At 46.1% G+C, this 18,224-nt stretch overlaps 1 long non-coding RNA gene across 2 annotated transcripts; it reads left to right on the top strand.

The window, feature by feature from the left end:
* Positions 1-2,633: 2,633 nt before the first annotated feature.
* Positions 2,634-5,831, top strand: LOC129645706 (uncharacterized). Of its 2 annotated transcripts, none has more exons than XR_008711475.1 (3): positions 2,634-2,677; positions 3,262-3,495; positions 5,220-5,831. It is a non-coding gene; the product is annotated as an uncharacterized LOC129645706 (long non-coding RNA). The 2 variants fall into 2 exon arrangements; XR_008711474.1 differs by lacking the exon at positions 2,634-2,677 and adding an exon at positions 2,701-3,018.
* The last annotated feature ends 12,393 nt before the right edge of the window (positions 5,832-18,224 follow it).

The raw sequence follows: 18,224 nt of genomic DNA, 5'->3' as shown, positions 1-18,224 counted from the left end.
ATCTCGGCCCTCTGAGCAGCATAGAAATTGAAGGAGAAAGTGCCCTAGAGGAACTGAGTTAGTCAGATGGAATGGCGTTAAATGTGGAAAGCATTACTAGCCTTGACCACATGGTTTCTAATTCTGTCCTGCTGTGAAATTGCTCCCTCAAAGGCCACCAACAAACTCCCAAATGACCAAACACCTCAGCCTTTTCTCCATACTCATTCTCCTTTGACTTCTTTCCTTGACTTCCCGTCAAAATATACAGTCAATTACCACATGGACGTGCTTCTCTACCCCACTCTGCTTTGCTTTACTCATTGGTTCCTCTTCTCCCTCCCACCTTCCTACTAGGCTGTAACCAATTTGCTTCCCAAAGGCTTGCTCCTCTCTCTCTAACCTTGGCTCTCAAAGAGCTCACTCCTTGATGAACCACCACCTGTGTATAGAGTCTCCCATGCCAGTATCTCCACAACTAGTCCTATTCATCAACTTTGCTGTGCTCAGTCACGTCCGATTCTTTGTGGCCCCATGGACTGTAGCCCACCAGACTCCTCTATCCATGGAACTCTCCAGGCAGGAATACTGGAGTGGGTTGCCATTTCCTACTCCAGGGGAATCTTCCTGACCCAGGGATTGTCTCCTGCTTTTGCAGGCAAATTCTTTACCACCAGAGTCACCTGCGAAGCTCTATTCATCAACATGAACTCCTATCTTGTATTTCTAGTTTCCCTCTAGTCATGTGTCAATGCCTTATTTCTTTGCCCCCTTGAATCCAACATATCCAAAGTGGACCCTCTGTAATGGATTGCTATCTGGGCCTCACCCAGATCCACTTTACCAGCTGGTCTACTCATCCCCAGGAACCAGGCTTGTTGTCTGATAATCCCACACAACTGTCTCCTTTTCTGGAGAGTTGACCTGGACCCAATGGTAGACAAGCCACTGCCCCCACTACACACTTTGGACCAACCTCCACCATTGACTACCTGATGCGTGGCTGCAGACCACCAGCCCCCTCCCCTCAAGGTGGAGGTGGCTCTGATGCAATTTGTGCCAGAGAATCTCCCTGTAGCCTCAGGTTACGGCTTAACCCACATCCTTGCTTGGATTCTTCCCTTTGTCACTTCGTTCCCCTCACCTTTCTTCTCCTTCCCCTATCAGTCCTTTGGAGAAAATTTCCGTGCCAGGCTCTGCCTCTAGGTGACCCAGCCTAATACATCTATGAAGCCAGGTTCACTTGTTTACCTGTTTCTTGGCCACCCCACCCTGAAACTCTACCAGATTAGCCATCAATCCTAACATATGTTCTGGCAAATGCCTCTCAGATGTATTTCTTACTCCTCATTCCCACTGCCCCCACATAATCACCTCATACCTGGGTTGTGAAATTGGTCTCCTTTCCAACCTCCCTGCCCTTTCCTGTTTTTCCTCCCCCGCCCCGACCACCACCAACCGGACTCAACACGTAAATGCCAGATTAAAATCTCTCAAATGCCTTTGATCATGCAGCTCGCCTATCCCAAAGTTCACTGTGTCCTGTTTCTAATGGCACTAAATAAAGATTCTTTTGTCTGCTTTCCTGGACCCTCACTGAGATCTCGCTTTCACCTTGCTTATTTAACTTCATTTTCCAGTATTTCTAATCTTCTATTCCAGCTTGCGCCTTCAAAACTCCACAAAGCACACTTATTCCCATCACATCAGCGCCGCTCTCCCCTTTCTCCTATACTTTCCTAAACCCTGCCCAGCAGTGGGAGGGCCAACCAGCAGTCCCCCAGTATCCACCCTTCCCTTCCTCTCGGTTTCCAGCTGGGCACAGGGCTGCTTTGAGTAAATAAGATATATCCCAGCCTCCCTTTGGAGAAGGAAATGCCAACCCACTCCAGTATTCTTGCCTGGAGAATTCCATGGACAGAGGAGCCTGGCAGGCTACAGTCCATGGGGTCACAAAGTGTCGGACACAACTGAATGACTAATACACAACCTCCCTTGCTGCTGGATATGGTTAAATGACTTTGTTTCAGCCTATTTCATATAAGCAGAAATTCTGTGCTTTACTTCTGTCAATGAATTTACAAAAAGGGATATGTCTCTTTGCCCTTCTCTGTCCTACCGACTGGAATGTGGAGTTTGGGCAGCCATCCTAGATCATGAAGTAAAAAACCATGTATTCAAGACATAAGAGAACAAAATAGAGCCTCTAGCCAAGCCTGAACTGCCAGTCTCAATCTAGACTTTGCTTCTGTCAGAGAAAATGAATTTATAGCTGCTGCTGCTAAGTCGTTTCAGTCATGTCCGACTCTGTGCGACCCCAGAGACGGCAGCCCACCAGGCTCCCCCATCCCTAGGATTCTCCAGGCAAGAATACTGGAGTGGATTGCCATTTCCTTCTCCAATGCATGAAAGTGAAAAGTGAAAACGAAGTCACTCAGTCGTGTCCCAGTCTTAGCGACCCCATGGACTGCAGCCTTCCAGGCTCCTCCATCCATGGGATTTTCCAGGCAAGAGTACTGGAGTGGGGTGCCATTGCCTTCTCCAGAATTTATAGCTAGTAAACCACTATTCTAATTTTTTGTCACTCACAGCTGAACCTAATCCTAACTGACACACATACTCAACTTTTCTGTTAAAGTTAGCCATAATGAGTTTCTATGGTTCAAGAGCAAAGGAAACCAAACACCAAGCAAGGAAGGTAAATGCTTTAGAAAAGTTAAAGGAAGCTGAGGCAAAGTGCACAGGGCTTTAGAAAGATATTTCTAAATCTAAAACTACTGGCAGGGAAGTGGCGACGATTATGTAAGGAGAACCTGGGCAAGCCCATTCAACATGCAGGCTGGATTTCCATGCACTGCAGAAATTCTGAGCAGAGCTGACCTTGTATAAGTGAGTGTTTATAAGGTGGTTGAACTGTACTGTGGTTCTGCTCACATCTGAAGGAAAGAAAACGCAGATGCAGTGCTGTGCTGAGAAACATTTAACTACTGCCTGGAGGTTGGGGGGAGTCAAATTGGCTGCATTTCCAGTTTCCATGGTGTAAATATTCTCATCAAGGTCACCTAAAAGCTACCAATGTTATGGCAGTTGGCTCACAAAATTCATGAAAACATCACGATCTGCTCTTGTGAGCTGGTCTGAGCTGGTATGCGCTGGCTCCAGCACAAGGGCGAGGGCAGGGGAGTTAAAATGGCAATTCATGTAATTAACCTCACTAGGTGCCAGGCACTGTGAGAGGCGTTTTACATGTATTATCTTCCTTAATCTTTTTACTTTTTAAAGGGGTTCCCTGGTGGCTCAGTGGTAAAGAATCTGCCTGCGAATGCAGAGGGAGACAGATTCCATCCCTGAGTCAGGAAGTCTTTTGGAGAAAGAAATGGCAACCCACTCCAGGATTCCTGCCTGGAAAATCCCATGGACAGAGGAGCCTGGTGGGCTACAGTCTATGGGGTCGCAAAAGAGTCAGACATGACTCACCTACTAAACAACAAGTATCCTTTTACTCAACCCGAAGAGGTAAGGCCAAACTTCCCCAACCATCACTCTCTTGGGAAAAAAATTCCAGTAGAGTTATATTTATATTTATATATGTTTTCTACAACCCTGAAAGATACATTGGTCATTCCTATTGTGGATAATTAGAAAAAGTAGGAAACGAAGGTTAAGAAGGAAAAGTGGGGTAAAGTGGATGTTTTCTGGGTTTTGACAACGCAGCAATGACTTTCTCCTCCTCTTCTGACAATAGTCTTTGGATTCTTTGAGGGGAATTACCTGTGGGAAGTCCCATTGAGCTGTCAGTTAAGATGTCCTTTATTCCCTGGGCCCCTACCTAAACCAGACTAATCAAATGCTCTCCGCCAGAATTTGAATGATGAACATGAATGTGAGGAATGGAAAAAAAGAAAAAACTAGTTGTCATTCATTTCATCAGGTAGTGAGGGTGAGACTTGATTCCTGCGATGGAGTCCCAGGAGCTGCCCTGGTTCCTGTGTTCCCTGAGCCTGGCTCATTAGCCTTCCTTTGAGTCTGCGAGCTACTCGATATCTTCACAACACGCAGCTTTTCTAAGTTAGCCATAATGAGTTTCTGTGGCTTGAAACCAAAGCAAACCAAATGCTAAGGAAGAGGGCAGAGGCTTTAGAAAAATTGAAGGAACCTGAGAGCACAGGGCTTCAGAAAGACATTCCTAAATCACTACTGGCAGAGAAACAGTTACGATTATGTAAGGAGAATGTAGGCAAGCCCAGTCAACTCACAGGCTGGATTTCTATGCATTGTACACTGCAGAAATTCTGGGCAGAGCTGACCTTGTATAACTCTGAGCGTTAATAAGGCATTTGAGCTGTATCATCAGATGCTCGTCACTGGGTCATTAAGTAAAGGCAACTCAAACTATTTCACATCTAGAGTATCCAAGTTACTCTGTGTTTTTAGAATCACTGTGAAACACATGGGAGTATTTTTTTTTTTTTAATATGTTGATCATTTGGGTGGAGGGCCAGTGACAAAACACAGACCAGAAAGCACTCTTAGTCAGCGTTTTATTTTCTAGAAGGTAAGATGAACTTAAAAATATCTCATTTAAAACTATTAGCAGTGAAGAACCTGGCAGGTTTCTGGTAGGGAAGCCAGGAGTTGTATTTGGGTTTGTGTGACTACCGGCATTTCTGTTAGTTCTACGCCCCAACCAAAATTTTCCCCATCACCCTTTCTTGCAATGATCTCATCCTGCTCTGAATTCCTAAAATGCTTGCTTTCTGTCTCAACATTCCATTCATTGGACATTCAACACTAATTTGCTGGGTCTTCATATGAGGAAAAGTACTTGTTAAGCTCTAATATGCCAAATAAATAAATGTTAGTTATTATGTTATTGTGTCTGTGCATATATTAGTGTGTGTGTGTTGTGTGCTCACTCATGTCTGACTCTTTGCAACCCTTTGAACTGTAGCCGGCTGGGCTCCTTTGTCCCTGGGATTTTTCAGGCAAGAATACTGGAGTGGGTTGCCATTTCCTCCTCCAGGGAATCTTACAGATGCAGGGATTGAAAGTGCATCTCCTGTGTCTCCTACATTGTAGGCAAACTCTTTACCACTGAGGCATCAGGGATGCCCATATTAGTGTGTACATATATAAAATATATACATATAAGTATACACTGTACATATATGTGTGTATATGTATGTATAGCTACAGTTTTATAGTTATTACATGTTTGGCTCTTGTTTTCCCTTAACTAGACTATAAACTTCTGGAGGCCTGTTTTTCTACCTGTCTGCCTTCTGCTGCTCACAACTGGATCACATTTGACAATCTACTGACAACCTGAGTGCAGAGAATAGCCTCCATCATTTCTGTGACCCTCGGCCACTTATCTCCACCGCCCTCCTGTGTCCTCTGGGGCCACTTGTGGGAGGACTGGATGAGATAATGGGTGCAGAGCACCCTGGATTGGTTGGTTCCATGTGGCCTGTGAGAGAAAGAACTCAACGGCTTAGTTCCCCCTTCAACCTCTTGTCTTCCCTTTCGTAGAAGTTTGGGTCATGTATGTGATCAGAAACACATTTCCCTTTTTCAATAATAGGTTTCTGAAGAAGTGGTTTCTAGACCTCTGAATGGGTGGTATGAGACATCATTTAAAGAGAACAGGCGGATGATGATGGCTTTAAAAGTACTGAAAGCAAATGAAAGCCATTTGCCATCAGTGAACGTTTTCACAGGGCAGCAGTTTTCCTTCTCTCCCTCCACTCGCCGTCTAGTCCAGTGCTGTCCAATAGAACTCCGTGATGATGGAAATGCACTGTATCTGTGCTTCCCGATACGGTAACCAATGGCCACCTGAGCCTATTGTATGCTTAAAGTGATGTGAATGAGTATGCTGATGTGAATGAGGAACTGAATTTTAAATTGTACTTAATTTTAATCAGTTGAAATTTAAATAGCCACATGCTACCATATGGGACAGTACAGGGCTAAATTAAAAGAACCTGGTTCTTTTTGTTCATTTATTCATTCATCATTCAACTAAAATCTTCCGAGTTCTGAGAATAAGTTAGGCACAGTACTCAGCCCCCATAGGGGCTTCAGTCTCTTATCCAGAAGAGCTCAACATTTGTTGGAGGAAACGATCTTTTGAGATGAACTTAAGACTTTCACGTGTCTTGTGGCTACACCACATCCTCCTAAGAAAAGTAGCTGGAGATATCTTAGGCTTGGGTCACCCTGCGGATGTCCTTACCTCCCCCACTTCCCCTGCTGGGTTAGGATCTTTGCCCCAGCTAGACACATCTCCCAAGGGCTGGCAAGAGGCCATCGATATAACCAGAGGTGAGACTACCCAACACGGCTGCCCAACAAGGTTGTTCTACCTTGGGGCATGTGTGCATAGCCCATTCAGAGTTTGAAAGTGAGACCCAAGCAAGGAGGCAGACATGAGAGCAGCGTGAAACCCCAAAGACACAAGAGCCAGGGCAGTGAGCCAGGCGATCGTGTTAATAATGAGGACTGTTGAGAGGCAGGGAAATGTAGAGTTTGGCGGCTTTGTCTCTGGAGCCAACTTCCTGGAACTCAATGCCAGCTCTAGCCCTCACGGCTGTGCAGTTTCTGTGCAGTCTCCTCGTCTATGAAATGGATATTGTAAAGGCCTTCTTCTGAGATTTATCACGAAAATTAGATGAACTAGAACATGAAACTGAACGCGAACATGGAACTGAGTCTCCAGCTTCCACTCTCTGATCGATGTGGTACAATGCTGGATTGTGGGATGAGCTAGAGTAGAGTCTGAATCTAACTCCCACTATGTAATCTTGAGAAAGTGAACTGCCTTATGGAACCTCTCAGTTTCTTCTACGGTAAAATGAGGAGACAGACAAGGATGACAGTGGGGGTTTGTGAAGGTTTAATGGATTGATTCCTCAGTAGTGCTCAGGACAGTGCCTGGGAGGCACTGGGGGGCCCAAACAGTGTGGGCCCACGTTCCTTTACACTCCGTCCCGGGGAGTGCAAAGCCATGTGGCAGACACAGAGGCTGGGGAGAGCTACTGAACCACAGCGGGGTCTGGGAGGCCGGGAGGCAGGAGGTGCTCCTGGAGCTGCTTCAACAGCAGGGTGGCCCTCAAATCCACTGTGGCCTCCTGAGGACATGACAGGCATCTCAGGGCGCAGCGGGTTCCGGCCCATCCCTGTCCCCTGAGGGAACCTGTGTGTGAACCTCTTCCCCGACAAGGAAAACATTTTGACTTGGCAGATCTGATGCAAGAACTTAAACCGGGGATGCTTTGATGTAGTTTCTTAGAACAGCCCTGTCAGACTGTAAAATGGCTAATGATGGCTATTTCTTTCTTTCTTTTTATTTATTTATTTTTTTTGCTGCACCCCACAGCATGTGGGACTTCTGTAATCAGGGGGACCAGGGATGAAACCCATGCCCCCTGGAGTGGCAGCATGGAATTTTAACTGCTGGACCACCAGGGAAGCTCAGCCATTTCTTATAAACTTAAATATATCCTGAGTTATACTACTCCTAGATATTTATTTAAGAGAAATAAAAACACACATCCACAAAAAGAGTTGTATATGACTGACTGCTCATGGAAGTTTTATTTAGAATAGCCAAAACCAAGGGGAAAAAAACCCACAAAAATGTCCATCAATGGTGAATGAATAAGCCAACTATATCATACTATGAAATACTATTCAGAAATCAAAAGGAAAGAACTACTGATTCAACCAAGAAAATGGATGAATCACTGAAATACTGAGCAAAAGAATCTAGACACAAAAGAGTGCCTACTGTAGTTTTATTTATATGACATTCTAGAACAGACAAAACTACAGGCAGAACTCAGATCAGTGGTCACTAGAGGCTAGGAGTGAAGAAGGGTGTGAGGAACTTTCTGGGGCAATGGAAATATTCTATATCATGATGGTAGTGGCATTTATACAACTATATGAGTATGTCAAAACTCATAAAATTGCATTCCTAAAAAGGATAGATTTTACTGTAAAAGAAGCTATATTTCAATATGTTTTTGTTTACTTGGTAAGTTGTGTCTGACTCTTTTGCAACTCCATGGACCGTAGCCTGCCAGGCTTCTCCATCCATGGGATTTTCCAGGCAGGAATACTGGAGTGGATTGCCATTTCCTTCTCCAGGGGATCTTCCTGACCCAGGGATGGAACGCAGGTCTCCTGCATTGGCAGGTGGATTCTTTACCTCTGAGCCACCTGGGAAACCATATTTCAATATACCAGGCATTAAAAAAAAAAAAAAGAAAATGTAGGGAATTCCCTGTAGGTCCAGTGGTCAGGATTTGGTGGTTCTATTGCAGGGGGTTCAGGGTTAATGCCTGGTCGAGAACTAAGATCCCCCATGACACGCAGTGCTTCCCCCCAAAAAGTAGTATCATCAAGCACTACCAAATTCTCTGTGAAAGGGTAGGAGTCATAGAGACAGGATGAGCACAATCCACAGGGATGGGCTGAGACTATCTTGTTTATAATTACTGATTTTATTTATTTGACTACACCAAGTCTTACTTGCAGCATTCGGGATCTTTGACCTTCGATGCAGCATATGGGGTCTTTAGTCGTGGCATGGGAACTCTTAGTTGTGGGATCGAGTTCCCTGACAAGTGATCAAACCCAGGCCCTGCATTCGGAGCCCAGAGTCTTAGCTACATGACCACCAGGCAAGTCCCATTTTTACTGATTTGCTTTAAATGCTGACAATTTAATAACTTTAGAAGGCCTTGTCAAAAGGTCCCTGGCATCAAAATGGCTGCATCACAATGCAAGTGCACTTCTAAGCGGTCAGAAAGATCTACAGACAAATGTCTATAATATACTGTGTTTGATGCTTCAAGACATTTATATAAAAGTATTAATAGACGGACTGGTCTACACCAAGGAGTCACTAGTGGGGTTTTCTCAGGAGGATGGAGAGAAAACAGCATGTGTGAAGAGTCTAGTGGATAAGAGTCTGGCCTGAATGAGAAAAAGCACAAAATTGTATATAGTGCCCTAGCTCAGGGTGCAGGGAAAGCCATGTGGGAGTTGAGAGAAGCCTGTAAAGCTACCTGGATTCAGGATGGGAGGCCAGTGTCAGCCCCACCAGAGAGTCTGGAGACACTGAAGTCACCCACCCAGACACTGAATTGGTCCAGTCCATCTTTTCATAAGAAAGCTCTGGAGAATGCACAGAAGATGGAATGCAGGGAGAGGAGTTAGAAGTGTTCTCTGCAGCCCGTCCTTGTCATCATTTCCATTGAAATGAAATGTGCCTTTCTGGTTGTGGACTTTCTGAATACCAAAAGTATTAGGTAAGTAGGTCTCAACCAGGGTACATCAGCCCTGAAGGTGGCTCAGCTGCCCAGTACTTTGGGACCCTCTGCTTTTCTCCTGAACTGGGGAACCCTAGGTCCCAAGCAACCTCTTCATTTAGACTCCCAGGGTTAGCATCAGTTGGTCTGTGTGGGAGCTGCAGCCATCACAGGAGCAAACCCAAGTAGTCATGGTCTGCAGCGGAGATCATCAGAGTCAAGGGAAGCAATGATATTTTCAGCCTCCCCTTGTGAGCAATCCCCTTCACTGTTGGGTGGTATTTCCAACTTGGGGAAACAAGTGACCAATGGTCTGGGAAGAGAAAGTGTCATAAAAGGGCCAGGGCCGCTGAGCCAGGATGACCGTAGCATGAGGCCCAGACACTCCGGGGAATCCATGAGGTGATGGAGAGAGAACATGAGGGAAAGCAGGGCTACCGGCCAGCCAGGCCCAGCTTCCTCTTTCATGAGCTCATGGTCAAAGCCAGGCCAGACCAGGGGGTGCCAGCGATTGAGTGAGCTTGTTTTTTCCCTAACTTGGTTCTGAGTCACACAGGGCAACTTTCCTTCCCAGAAAACCGCCTCAAGGCTCACCCCCTGGCAGCCGGTCAAGCCCCAGTCCTAACACGCGATCCTCTGGGGCTGTAAACGGGCTAGCCGGGAGCACCCGCCCCGCCCAGCGAGGCCTCTCTGGGCGGAGCGTGGGTCTCTCCCAACCTTCAAAGAAAAAGGGCCTATGGCCGCTGCTTTGGAGGCAGCAGGGAGGCACGGCTGAATTTTGAACATACAGAGGAGACGCCAATGAATCACAGAGCTGCAGGGGAGGGAGGCCCCTAGGAGAGCCTTTAATCTTAAGTTCGACTTTACGAATCAACTCATGCGGTAAATACAGGGTGTCTGAAAAGGCAAGACAAAAAGGGGAATACTTTATTGCACTTCCTGCCCACCCCCCGCCATGATTATGTGGGTTAGTCGTCCGGTCACGTCGGACTCTTTCGGTCGTGTCGGACTCTGTGACCCCATGGACTATAGCCTGCCAGGCTTCTCCATCCATGGGATTTTCCAAGCAAGAATACTGCAGTCGATTACCATTTCCTTCTCCAGGTATCTTCCCCACCCAGGGACTGAACCCGGGTCTCCTGCAATGGAGGCAGACTCTTTACCATCTGAGCCACCAGGGAAACCCCCGATGATCATGGTTTGAGTTAAATCTCAATCATATACTCCAGTGCTGACACTGGAGCAGTGGACAGAGCAATATCCACATGAACAACTTTAGCATTAATGAGTGAAAGAGCCCTGTGTTTCTAGCCTTTTCAGGCAGCCTGTATTTTTTTAAACTTTTTATTTTGCATTGGGGTAAGCCAAACTGTGGTGCGGAAGAAGACTCTTGGGAGTCCTTTGGAAGAAAGATCAAATCAATCAATTCTAAAGGAAATCAATATTCATTGGAAGGACTGATGCTGAAGCTGAAGCTCCAATACCTTGACCACCTGATGGGAAGAACTGACTCCTTGGAAAAGACCCTGATGCTGGGAAAGAATGAGGGCAGGAGGAGAAGGGGACAACAGAGGATGAGATGGTTGCATGGCATCACTGACTCAATGGACATAAGTTTGAGCAAACTCCAGGAAACAGTGAAGGACAGGGAAGCCTGGCATGCTGCAGTCCACGGGGTTACAAAGAGCCAGACACAACTTAGAGACTGAACAACAACAAAGCCGATTAACAATGTTGTGATAGTTTCAGGGACTCGTATACCTGTATCCATTCTCCACCAAACTCCCCTCCCATCCAGGCAGAGTGTATTGATCTAGACACCGAAAACAGAATGATTAATAAGATGGATAAAGTCCTGCTCTCAAGGAGTTATAATCTGGTCGGAAGGAAATTGAGGCCAGAGAGAGGAGTCACAACCCTGGGGTCCTAGGAAGCCAGTGTTGGACCAGAACAGGGATGTTGGGTTCTTTTCCCAGCTCCCCACTCTGAGCAGCTTTTGGGGAGGTTTGGCTGAGTGGGACCGGGCTGGGCCAGGCCAGGCTGGAATGCATCCAGGGCAGGGGATATCAAAGTGACCTTGGGGCTCCAGGCACCCCAGCCGTCCTTTTGCGTCAGGGAAAACTGCCATGGCCTGATCTTGGCCCTCTTTAAGGCCCAAATAAAAGTCTTGGGGGTCATTTATTAAGTTGCTGGCTAGAACTCACCACTGCTCCCTACCACCACCATGCCTCTGGCAAGAACTGTTCTGGCTAGAATGTGTGTGCATGTGGGAAACAGGGGAAAGGTATTTACAGCCATGCTCATTGGCTGAACAAAAGCTAGGAATGCAGAAGGCTCTGCTTCTCTGGAGAAAAGGTAGAGGTACAAAACCTACTTGAAGTGGAGAGAGGGAGGGAAAGGTCAGTGGAAAAAGAAGCTGTATCCTCTGATGATCTTGGTACCTGGAGGGTATTTTCCCATCCTGGTCTTCTGTTCCTGGGCTAGTTTATCACTGTCCATTTCAGCTCCAAAGCAGCCCCTCTTCCCTTAATCATAACAACTTCCACCATGGAAAAAGCACCCACATTGTGCCTATTCATATTCTTAATCCTTGAAACAACCTTAAGGTCAACTGACCCATATTTCAGTTAAGAAAACATTGTCAGAGAAGTTAAGTAGCTGGCCCAGCACCTTGTAGTTAATAAGTAACAGAGCTGGAATTTAAACCCACTTTCTTCCAATGCCACTAGACGATAACATACTGTTTTTGCTACCCCATGTTTCCCTTCTATCTTAAACCCATCTTAAGTCAACAAATAGTTATTGAGCGTCTACTAAATGCCATGAGCAGCTGAGAGCTTTCAGTTTTCATTCCCTGACCCCAAGACCCTGGATCCATCCCTCTTCCGTTGTTTCTCTTTCTCAGAAGCTCCCACTTCCAAATATCTGTCTCCCTCTCCGCTGCCCATTCTGCTTCCTTCCCATTACCTTTGTCCCCCATCCTAGCTGGCAGTCAGCAATGCAGCAGTATTCCAGTTGGGGCAGCAGGCATGACTCAATCTTATGTCACTCATAAAGGGTGAGGAGCACAGCTTTGCCATCCATCAACTGCACAGTTATTTCTGATTCAATGGCAGGTCACCCTGGGCCACAGTTTAGCATCCCCCAACCCCCTCTTTGAAGAGGAAATGTAGGGGCCTCTGAAGAGACACAGCTGTATAAACAGACACCTCTGGGGGTGTCTCCTCAAAGGAGATGGATTTAGGAAAATTTATCAAGGGTTCCCTTAGTAAATTTATATTCCTTGTTGGTGGGAATGTAAATTGGTGCAGCCCACTATGGAAAATGGTATGCAGTTTCCTTAAAAAGCTGAAAATAGAATTGTATAATCCAGCAGTTCCACCCCTGGGTATATATCTGAAGAAAACAAGAACACTAATTTGAAAGGGTACATTCATTTCCATGTTCATAGCAGCCTTATTTACAATAGCCAAGATATGGAAGCCACCTCAGTGTTCATCAATAGATAAATGGAGGAAGATATGAGATATATATATGTGTGTGTGTATATATATATATATATATATATATATATATATACACTTAGCCATATTACTTGGCCATAAAAAAGAATGAAATTTTACCATTTGCAACAATGTGGATAAACCTAGAGAGTACCATGCTCACTGAAATAAGTCAGACAGAGAAAGAAAATACTGTTATAATTTACATGTGGGATATAAAAAATAAAACTTATGTATACAACAAAACCAACTCACAGATGTGGAGAACCAACTAGTGGTTACCAATAGAGAGAGGGAAAGAGGGGGAGGGGCAAGATACGGGTATGGAATTAAGAGATATAAACTACTAGTTATAAATGACAAAGATGTATAGCACAGGCAAGCAGAGTCATCATTTTGTAAGAACTTTATTTTTTATTGTAATTTTTTTTTTTGGCTGTGCCATGAAACATATGGGATCTTAGTTCCCTGTACAGGGATTGAACCCATGCCCCCTGCAGTGGAAGTGTGGAGTCTTAACCACTGGACCGCCAGAGAAGTCCCTATAGTAACTTTCTTTAAATGGAGTATAATCTATAAAAATATTGAATTACTATGTTGCACACCTGAAACTAATACAATATTGTACATAAAACATACTTCACTTAAAATACATATATTTATTATGCCCCCACTAGGTGAAAGGCCAAGTACTTTCAAGAGAAGCCACAGAGGAAGCGGGAGGATATGGTCCTATGTACTCGTGATGAGATTCCATGGGGAAGAGAGACAACAACAGAAAGTAAACAAACACATACAATGATTCCCTACTGTGGTCAGCGTCAAGAAGGAAACAAACAAGGGGCTAAGAAAGGTTAGTGGGAAGTCAAGAACACAGGTCAGAGGAGAGGAATGAAGGAACTTGGTGATCTTGGGCAGATGGGGAGGAAATGAGGAGAACTGGAAATGGAAAGGGGCAAAGGTCTTTGCCTAGGCTTAGGGCAGTGAGAACCGGTGCAGCTGCTGGTCTCAGCCCCTGGCCCTTTCTGGCCTTAACTCATCCCCCAGCCCCCACCCCCGCACCGTCATTGACTTAATGATTCACTCTCAACCTTCCCCAGCTTCCTGTGTGGCAGGGAGTGGGTGGGGCAGAGCCCTGGCTCTCGGAGGATCCCCAGGACTGGGGATGGGATTGGTCGGAATGAATGGAGAGCCATCTGGGTGCTCTGCTTCTTCTCTTGGTCCCATTCTGGCTTTGCCACAAAGAAAGGTCTCTCTGTGCCAGGAGGACACTGAGGATAACTAGGTCCAGCTGGAACCCCAGATTCCAGATGTGGGAGGTAGTGCAAAACAGGATCCTGACATCCCCTTCATTTCCCCTCCCCTGCTTAATGCCCTGGAGAAATTTTCCATCATAAACAAGTTATGCATTCCTGACCTCCCCTTCTCCCACAGGCAGTTTTCTTCTAACATCACTATCTCCCCCATCCCCAATTTATGTCTGTGTGAGCATGTGAGCCAGTCTACACATGTAAATCGTCGTGTATTGATGCTGATCCTTGTGTCCAGGTTGCCTTGAAATGAGGGCGTGGGTAGGTGGGTAGGCTCACTGTGCTTGGGAGTAAATGTAAGGTTGATGGCAGGTGTGAAAGGCAAGTGTGGTAAAGCGATATGTCTTTGTAGAGAAGGTGTGTTTTATACCTCATCAGGAAGAGGTGTGCAATGCTGGAAGTCTCTCATGTGTTTAGACGGAAGTGGTGGGTATAAAATAAAGTAACCTATAAGCCCAATATACCAAAAATGTCTCTACTTATAGCCCAGTTTGGGGCTGTTCTCTTATTTACATTCACACACATTCTTGATTGAAAATGCCCTTAGGTGTTCCTTGTTTGCTGTCTGTGTAAGGCTTTTCTTAAGAAATTCATCTGTGGGATTTGAAGGAGTGTATAAGCTTTTCTTAAGAAATTCATTTGTGGGATTTGAAGGAGTGTATACTTGTCTCAGGGACTCCCTGGTGGCTCAGACAGTAAAGCGTCTGCCCACAATGCAGGAGACCCAGGTTCGACCCCTGGGTTGGGAAGAACCCCAGGAGAAGGAAATGGTCAACCCACTCCAGTACTTTTGCCTAGAAAATTCCATGGATGGAGGAGCCTGGTGGGCTACAGTCCATGAGGTTGCAAAGAGTCGGACACGACTGAGCGACTTCACTTCACTTATACCTGTCTCAAAAGCTTGGGGTGATCCAGCCAGTGTATGTATACTATATGTGCATTTTTAGTTCTGTGCTTTCATCTTTCATTTATCAAGATTACTGAACAACTAGGACAAGCACGGCACTCCGCTAGGCTCTTCGGAAGACACAAAGACATGTGTGACACAGCCTCTGATGGAAGAGGTCAGTCAGACAGGTGCTCATCTTGTGTTGTTGTTCAGTCACTCAGTTGTGTCCCACTCTTTGCGACCCCATGGACTGCAGCATGCCAGGCATCTCTGTCCTTCACCATCGCCCGAAGCTTGCTCAAACTCATGTCCATCAAGTTGGTGATACCATCCAATCAATCTCGTCTTGTCCTCGGTTGTCCCCTTCGCCTCCTGCCTTCAATCTTTGTGCCCCAGGCATAATATAATCTGGTACAAAGCTCTGTGCCAGAGGCACTTCACATCTATGGAACCAGCTTTGGTCCCTTCAACCTCTCACTGTTAGCATCCCAACTCACCATGCTTCCTGACTCTAATGTTACCTATTTTATTACTAAATTCTGGTCATTTTATGCTGGCGATATCTCTTGAAGCCACTCCTTCTCTTGGTTTCCTGTGTCATAGCCCATTTCAGGCCCCTGTTTCCTTCTGCCCGAACCTCTCCAATTGTTCCCTGTCTCTGGTTCAGTGTCTCCGGCTCAGTGTCTCCTCATCCAGGGGATACTCCTCATCGCACTCAGTTCCCAGCTTTGAACTTGCCCTCCTTTGACGTCAGCCCATGATCCACAAGCTCCATGGTCTACAGTCAAACACTATCCCTTGGCCTGACAGCTAAGCCCTCCTCACCACCCAGTTCTTCCCGGCCATCGTCACTTCCCACTGTTGTCGAAACCAGCCAGATTCCTGTGCCTAATGCACAGTGAGCCCAAACAAATAGGAACATCAGAGTTTGGGGCAGAGAAAGGCTTATGCGAAGCGCCAAGCAAGAAATTGGCGAAAGCGCCAAGCAAGAAAGGCTTATGCCAAGCGCCAAGCCCTCTCCACCAGAACTCCCCAAGTTTTCGCGGAAGAGTTTTTAAAGGCAAAATTTGGATCTTCAAGGGCTATGTCATTCTTTTAAAGATTGTGCCCTGTCTCCTCCTTCCCTCCTGTTTTATGATGAGGATGAGAAGGTGCCAAAAGCTGCAAGTGCCCAGACAGCAATATAAGCAGAGGACCTAAGGTGAGAAACAGCTTTGTAAGTCCTGGGAGATGAAAGGCTGAGGCTCTGGGTGGCTGGAGCATAGCAGAAGAGGGGAAGAAAGGTTAAAATGAATTTGGAGAGGAAGAAATGAGATTTTGAAGATACTGTTAAGGAACAAAGTTCATGTTCACCAGCCCAATGCACAGTGAGGCCAAATAAACTGAAATGTCAGAGTTTGGAGCCGAGAAAGGTTTACTGCAGGGCTGAGCAAAAACAGTTGGCTCGTACTCAAAAATCCCTGATAGTTTTTTTGGGGAAAGTTTTTATAGGCAAAATTTGGGGTCAGGGCTGCAGGGTGTGTGACTTTCTTCTGATTCGTTGGTGGTAACAGGACAGTGCTCCAGGAATCTTGTGCTCAGTCAGAAGCTGCCATCCTCCAATTGAATGGGGTCCTCAGTTCCTGTATAAGGAACTAAGATATATTGGTATGTATATTCCCTGAGGGGGCTTCCCCAGTGGCTCAGTGGTAAAGAATCCGCCTGCAATGTAGGAGCCACAGGAGACACGGGCTCAATCCCTGGGTCAGGAACATCCCCTGGAGGAAGGCATGGCAACCTACTCCAGTATTCTCGCCTGGAGAATCCCCTGGACAGAGGAGCCTGGGGGGCTACAGTCCCTGGGGTCGCAAAGAGTCGGCTAAGACTGAAGCGACTTAGCACTCATGCGTATCCCACGAGGAGGAATCAGGACCTTGCTTTAACTGCAGTATTTATTTTTTTTTAATTGTTTGGCCGCACTGTGCAGGCATGTGGCATCTTCCCTGAACAGTGATCAAACCCACGCCCCCTGCAGTAGAAGCTCAGAGTCTTAAACCTCTGGACCCCCAGGGAAGCCCTGCACTGCTGTTTCTTGACTGCTCCTCCTCTGTTTCTGCATTCCCTTCCTTCTCTAATCAGTAACTGTTTGCATCTGCCCTTTGGAGCCCAGAGACCATCTAAGAAGCTGAAGCCTTTTTTCTAGAAACAAGAAACAGGGGACACAGAAAGGTTTTGGTCCCCAGGAGGGCCCCACAGGGTCCTGCTGGGTTTCACCACCACTGCTTGACGGGAAGCTTATCCTGAGATTGTTTTTTTTTTGTGATTCCCCAAACACATCCTGTACTTTTCCAGCTCAAGGCCTTTGCTGATTCCATTCTCTTTCTCAGTCATCTTCCACATCTGACTTTGTGGTATCCCACCCACTGTTCAAGGTTATCTCAAATGCCATTCTTCCCTATTGCCTTGTCTGATTGATTAGACACACAGGAACAGTTGCTCTGTTGGGTTCTCCTTAGACTTAGTCTTCCATTTTCTTAGAATCTGATGTGCTTGCTTTATCTGGCTTAGCTCACTCACCAACACACATGCTGGAACCTACCCCAGTACTCAATAGTACCTTTTAACAGGGTGTCTGGCCCTGTTGGGGCTTCCCAGGTGGCACTAGTGGTAAAGAACCTGCCTGTCAATGCAGGAGACATAAGAGATACAGATTCAATCCCTGGGTTGGGAAGATCCCCTATAGGAGGAAATAGCAACCCACTTCAGTATTCTTGCCTGGAGAATCCCATGGACAGAGGAGCCTGGCAGGCTGCAGTCCATAGGGTTGCAGAGTTGGACATGACTGAAGCAACTTAGCGCACACACACACACACTGGCCCTGTTGAATGCTCAGAAGATGTTAAATTCTGTGTCCAGAGCAGCTGTCTCTAAGGCAGTTATGAAAATGTGTCCATTCTCTCTTGCGTTATTATCATCACCACAACATTTGCATAATGTCTCACAGTTTAAATGTTCTTCATATAAACTTAAACCCAGGCGGCTGCTCACTTCTTGCCTTTGTATTTTGTGGTCCTCTGCTCCAGCCATGAATGCACATTTCTGCACATTGTGGGGTTGCCCCTGTGCAGTCTCTGCACTTTTGTTCTGTGCATGTGTGTATGTAATATGCATGTTGAAGGGGGACAGAATATGCCACCCAAAATGTGCTCCTCTGGCATGTGAATTATTTGGAGCAATCAAGATC

Source organism: Bubalus kerabau, chromosome 3, assembly GCF_029407905.1.
Source record: "Bubalus kerabau isolate K-KA32 ecotype Philippines breed swamp buffalo chromosome 3, PCC_UOA_SB_1v2, whole genome shotgun sequence".
Taxonomy (NCBI): domain Eukaryota; kingdom Metazoa; phylum Chordata; class Mammalia; order Artiodactyla; family Bovidae; genus Bubalus; species Bubalus kerabau.
This window is presented reverse-complemented; position numbering and strand designations above follow the sequence as displayed.